Raw genomic sequence first — 6000 nt, 5'->3', positions numbered from 1 at the left:
TTACAAGCACTAAAATTGAAACTGTGATCAAAAATGTCCCAAAAAACAAAAGCCCAGGACCAGATGGCTTCACAGAAGAATTTTATCAAACATTTAGAGAAGAGCTAATCCCTATCTTTCTAAAAGTCTTTCAAAAAATTGCAGAGGAAGGAACACTTTCAAACTGATCCTAAACCAAACACAACACACACACACAAAAACTACAGGCCAATATCACCAATGAATATAGATGCAAAAATCCTCAACAAAATTTTAGCAAACAAAATTCAGCAACACATCAAAAAGCTTTGGGTTTATTCCAGGATTCAAGGATTCTTCAATATACACAAATCAATAAATGTGATATACCATATTAACAAACTGAAAGATAAAAACCATATGATAATCTCAATAGATGCAGAAAAAGCCTTTGACAAAATTCAGCACCCATTTATGACTAAAACTCTTCAAAAAATGGGCATAGAAGGAACTTGCCTCAACATAATAAAGGTCATATATGATAAACCTACAGCAAACATTATTCTCAATGGTTAAAATCCATTCCCCCTAAGATCAAGAACAAGACAAGGGTGTGCATTTTCACCACTGTTATTCAAGATAGTTCAAGAAGTCCTAGCTACAGAAATCAGAGAAGAAAAAGAAATAAAAGGAATCCAGATCAGAAAAGAAGTAAACCTCTCACTTTTTGCAGATGACATATTACTGTACATAGAAAACTCTCAAGATAGTATCAGAAAATTACTAGAGATAATCAGTGAAGTTAGCAAAGTTGCAGAATACAAAATCAATACATAGAAATAACTTTCATTTCTATATACTAACAATGAAAAATCAGAAAGAGAAATTAAGGAATCAATAGCATTCACCATTGCAAGAAAAAGAATTAAATATCTAGGAAAAAACTTGCCTAAGGAGACAAAAGAACTGTACACAGAAAATTATAAGACTTTCTAATGAAAGAAATCAAGGATGACATAAACAGATGGAGAGATATTCCACATTCCTGGGTAGAAAGAGTCAATATTGTGAAAATGACTATACTACCAAAAGCAATCTACATATTTAATGTGATCCCTATCGAATTGCCAATGGCATTTTTCACAGAACTAGACCAAAAAAATTTGCAATTCATATGGAAACACAAAAGACCCCGAATAGCTAAAGCAGTCTTGAGAAAGCAGAATGGAGCTGGAGGAAACAAGCGTCCTGTTTTCAGATTATACTACAAAACTACTGCCATCAAGATAGTATGGTACTGGCACAAAACAGAAATATAGAACAATGGAACAAGACAGAAAGCCCAGAAATTAACCCATGCACCTTTGGGTACCTTATTTTTGACAAAGGAGGCAAGAAAGGAGGCAAACGGGGCAAAGACAGCCTCTTCACAAAACGGTGCTGGGAAAACTGGACAGCTACATGTAAAAGAATGAAATCAGAACACTTCCTAACATTATACACAAAGATAAATTCAAAATGGATTAAAGAACTAAATGTTAAGACCAGAAACTATAAAACTCTTAGAGGAAAACATAGGCAGAACACTCTATGACATAAGACAAAGCAAGATCCTCTATGATCCACCTCCTAGAGTTCTGGAAATAAAAGTAAACAAGTGGGACCTGATTAAACGTAAAAGCTTTTGCACAGAAAAGGAAACTATAAGCAAGGTGAAAAGATGACCATCAGAATGGGAGAAAATAATAGCAAATGAAACAACTGATAAAGGATTAATTTCCAAAATATACAAGCAGCTTATACAACTCAATACCAGAAAAACAAACAACCCAATCAAAAAGTGGGAAAAAAAAACCTAAACAGACATTTCTCCAAAGAAGACATACAGATGACTAACAAACACATGAAAAGATGCTCAACATCCCTCATTATTAGAGAAATGCAAATCAAGACTATGAGATATTACTTCACACCAGTCTGAATGGCCATCATCACGAAGTCTACAAACGATGGTGGAGAGGGTGTGGAGAAAAGGAAACACTCTTGCACTGTTGGTGGAAATGTAAATTGATACAGCCAGTATGGAAGATGGTATGGAGATTCCTTAAAAAACTAGGAATAAAACCACCATATGACCCAGCAATCCCACTCCTAGGCATCTACTCTGAGGAAAGCAAAATTGAAAAAGACTCATTTTTCTCATTGTTCATTGCAGCACTATTTACAATGGCTAGAACATGCAAGCAACCTAAATGTCCATTGACAGGTGAATGGATAAATAAGTTGTGGTATATATACAAAATGGAATATTACTAAGCCATAAAAAGGAACACATCTGAGTCCAGTTTTGATGAGATGGATGAACCTAGAACAGAGCAAATTAAGTCAGAAAGAGAAAGATAAATATCATTCTAGAGACATTACTTTGCCAACAAAGGTCTGTCTAGTCAAGGCTATGGTTTTTCCAGTGGTCATGTTGGACTGTGGTCATATGTGAGAGTTGGACTGTGAAGAAAGCTGAGCATTGAAGAATTGATGCTTTTGAACTGTGGTGTTGGAGAAGACTCTTGAGAGTTCCTTGGACTGCAAGGAGATCCAACCAGTCCATTCTAAAGGAGATCAGCCCTGGGTGTTCTTTGGAAGGAATGATGCTAAAGCTGAAACTCCAGTACTTTGGCCACCTCATGCGGAGAGTTGATTCATTGGAAAAGACTCTGATGCTGGGAAGGATTGGGGGCAGGAGGAAAAGAGGACGACAGAGGATGAGATGGCTGGATGGCATCACTGACCATCACTGACTCGATGGACGTGAATTTGAATGAACTCCAGGAGATGGTGATGGACAGGGAGGCCTGGCATGCTGCGATTTATGGAGTTGCAAGAGTCAGACACAACTGAGCAACTGAACTGAACTGAACTGAATGCATATATGCAGACTCTAGAAAAATGGTATTGAAGAATTTATTTACAGGGTAGCAATGGAGAGACAGACATAGAGAACAGACCTATGGACATAAGGGGAGGAAAAGAGAGGGTGAGATGTATGGGAATATTAACATGGACACTTACATTACTATATGTAAGATAGATAGCCAACAGGAATCTGCAAATGGCTCAGGGAACTCAAACAGGGGCTCTGTATCAATCTAGAGGGGTGGAATGGGGCAGGAGATGGGAAGGAGATTCAAAACGGAGGGGATATATGTACACCTACGGCTGTTTCAAGTTGAGGTTTGACAGAAAACAAAATTCTGTAAAGCGATTCAGTTCAGTTCAGTCGCTCAGTCCTGCCCAACTCTTTGTGACCCCATGAACCACAGCACGCCAGGCCCCCTGTCCATCACCAACACCCAGAGTTCACTCAAACTCACGTCCATCAAGTCGGTGATGCAATCCAGCCATCTTATCCTCTGTCGTCCCCTTCTCCTCCTGCCCCCAATCCCTCCCAGCATCAGAGTGTTTTCCAATGAGTCAACTCTTCACATCAGGTGGCCAAAGTACTAGAGTTTCAGCTTTAGCATCAGTCCTTCCAATGAACACCCAGGACTGATCTCCTTCAGAATGGACTGGTTGCATCTCCTTGCAGTCCAAGGGACTCTCAAGAGTCTTCTCCAACACCATAGTTCAAAAGCATCAATTCTTTGGTGTTCAGCCTTCTTCACAGTGCAACTCTCACATCCATACATGACCACTGGAAAAACCATAGCCTTGACTAGACAGACCTTTGTTGGCAAAGTAATGTCTCTGCTTTTGAATATGCTATTTAGGTTGGTCATAACTTTCCTTCCAAGAGTAAGTGTCTTTTAATTTCATGGCTGCAATCACCGTCTGCAGTGATTTTGGGCCCAAAAAAATAAAGTCTGACACTGTTTCCCCATCTATTTGCCATGAAGTGATGGGACAAGATGCTATGATCTTGGTTTTCTGAATGTTGAGCTTTAAGCCAACTTTTTCACTCTCCTCTTTCACTTTCATCAAGAGGCTTTTTAGTTCCTCTTCACTTTCTGCCATAAGGCTGGTGTCATCTGCATATCTGAGGTTATTGATATTTCTCCTGGCAATCTTGATTCCAGCTTGTGCTTCTTCCAGCCCAGTGTTTCTCATGATGTACTCTGCATATAAGTTAAATAAGCAGGGTGACAATATTACCCTTTAATAAGAAAATAAATTTCAAAAAATGATAAAAAGAAAAAGAATGTTAAGTGTATAAAGAAAGAATCTCATAACCTGAATGGTCCAAGTTAAAATATGTTTCCCTGAGCTTTTGGTTATATGGAATAAGACATTTCTTTTTTCTTTAATTTGAATTGGAAAAGTCTATTGCTTAAAAACCAAGGTATAGTAAAGGATATAAAAGAAAATGTACTTTTAAATCACTAAGGTTATGAAATTTCCTACATACACAACCATTGAGGTAAAGGGTATAATTGCCCTGTCCTATAGGCTGAATATTTGCCCCCACCCCCAATTCATTATGTTGAAATCTAATATCGGATGTGATGGTATCAGACGGTTGGTCCTTTGGGAGATGCTTAGGTCATGAGACTGGATTAGTATTTTAATTAAAGGAACTCCACAGTGTCCCTGGGGCCTTTTTGCTGTGATGTTACAATGAGAAAAATGCCGTCAATGGGGAAGGGTATTCTCACCAGACACTGAATCTGCTGGCACCATAATCTTGGAATTCCTAACCTCCAGAACTATGAGAAATAAAGGTTTATTGCTTATAAAACACCCAGGTAACAGTATTTTGACTTTTCTGGTGGCTCAGACAGTAAAGAACCCGCCTCAAATGCAGGAGACCTGGGTTCATTCCCTGGGTCAGGAAGATCCCTTGGAGAAGAGCACGGTAATCCACTCCACTATTCTTGCCTGAAGAATCCCATGGAAAGAGGAGCCTGGTGGGCTACAGTCCATGGCATCACAAAGAGTCAGACACCACTGAGCAACTTTTATACATATGTAGAATAGTATTTTTGTCATAGCAGCCCGAATGGACTTAAACACCTTATTATAATTTTTAAAAATCCTTAAGTGTCAAAATAGAACTGCATTCATGTTGATATTATTCATAGCATTTATTCATTAAAAATATGTATTGATTGCCTAATTTATGCTAAGTGCCATGTTAAGGCTTGGGCTATGAAGATTAACATGTAAAGTGCCTGGGCCTACCATGATAGGCATTTGGAATGGTTTTTTGAATTTTATCTATTTTCTCCCACAATAATGCAGGAGTGGGCCTCTTTGGATCATCCTATGAATGGGGGTCATTTTAAACATAAGGTTAACAACTAAATAATGGAGTCAAAATTTAAGGTTAAATGCAGACTGGTATACTGCATTATGTAATTTTCTCACATCATGAAGATGGGTCATTAAGGATTCAACACTTTCAAGCCTGCTTAACGCAAACAACAACAACAAATCTAAACACAATTTCCCAGCTTTCAGATGGATGAGGTTAAATTGGGCAAGACACCGAATAAGGAGGGATAATAAAGAAGAACTCAAATCATCCAGTACATTGACCTGATGTGCACTAAATACTGAAAAAGATGCATCACTTTACTGGGTGAGAAACAGAATCCTTTCTAAGAGGAAATGGAAGATATGTCCGTGCATCTTTCCATGTTCAGATACGATACTCTTTCCAAAATTCAGTTCATATGTCATCTTTTTCACGTCTCCTTTTCCTGCCCACCACCCCAAGATTTCTCTGCAGGCTCACGGTCTTCTATCTATGCTTTTTTGAGGGTGGTGTTGTCCTGTCACCCATGTGATGAATCCTAACTCTTAAAGAAGAACTTACACCCATGGAATCTTCTCAGATCTAGGAACTGAGCTAGGCATTTTTTATATGCTGTCTCAAATCTATAACGTGGGGATAAAAGACAAGATGAAGAGTGAAGTGTCAAAGCCTTAATTAAAGTTTCTGAGGTCAGACAAGAACTGAAGCACCAATCTGGGCTTCAGACTTAGAAATGTCTGACTTCAAACTCATCATACTTGCTTCAACCCTAAATTCTTTCCTCAGAGTAC

This window comes from Bison bison, unplaced genomic scaffold, assembly GCF_000754665.1.
Source record: "Bison bison bison isolate TAMUID 2011002044 unplaced genomic scaffold, Bison_UMD1.0 scf7180017864464, whole genome shotgun sequence".
Lineage (NCBI taxonomy): Eukaryota > Metazoa > Chordata > Mammalia > Artiodactyla > Bovidae > Bison > Bison bison.
This window is presented reverse-complemented; position numbering follows the sequence as displayed.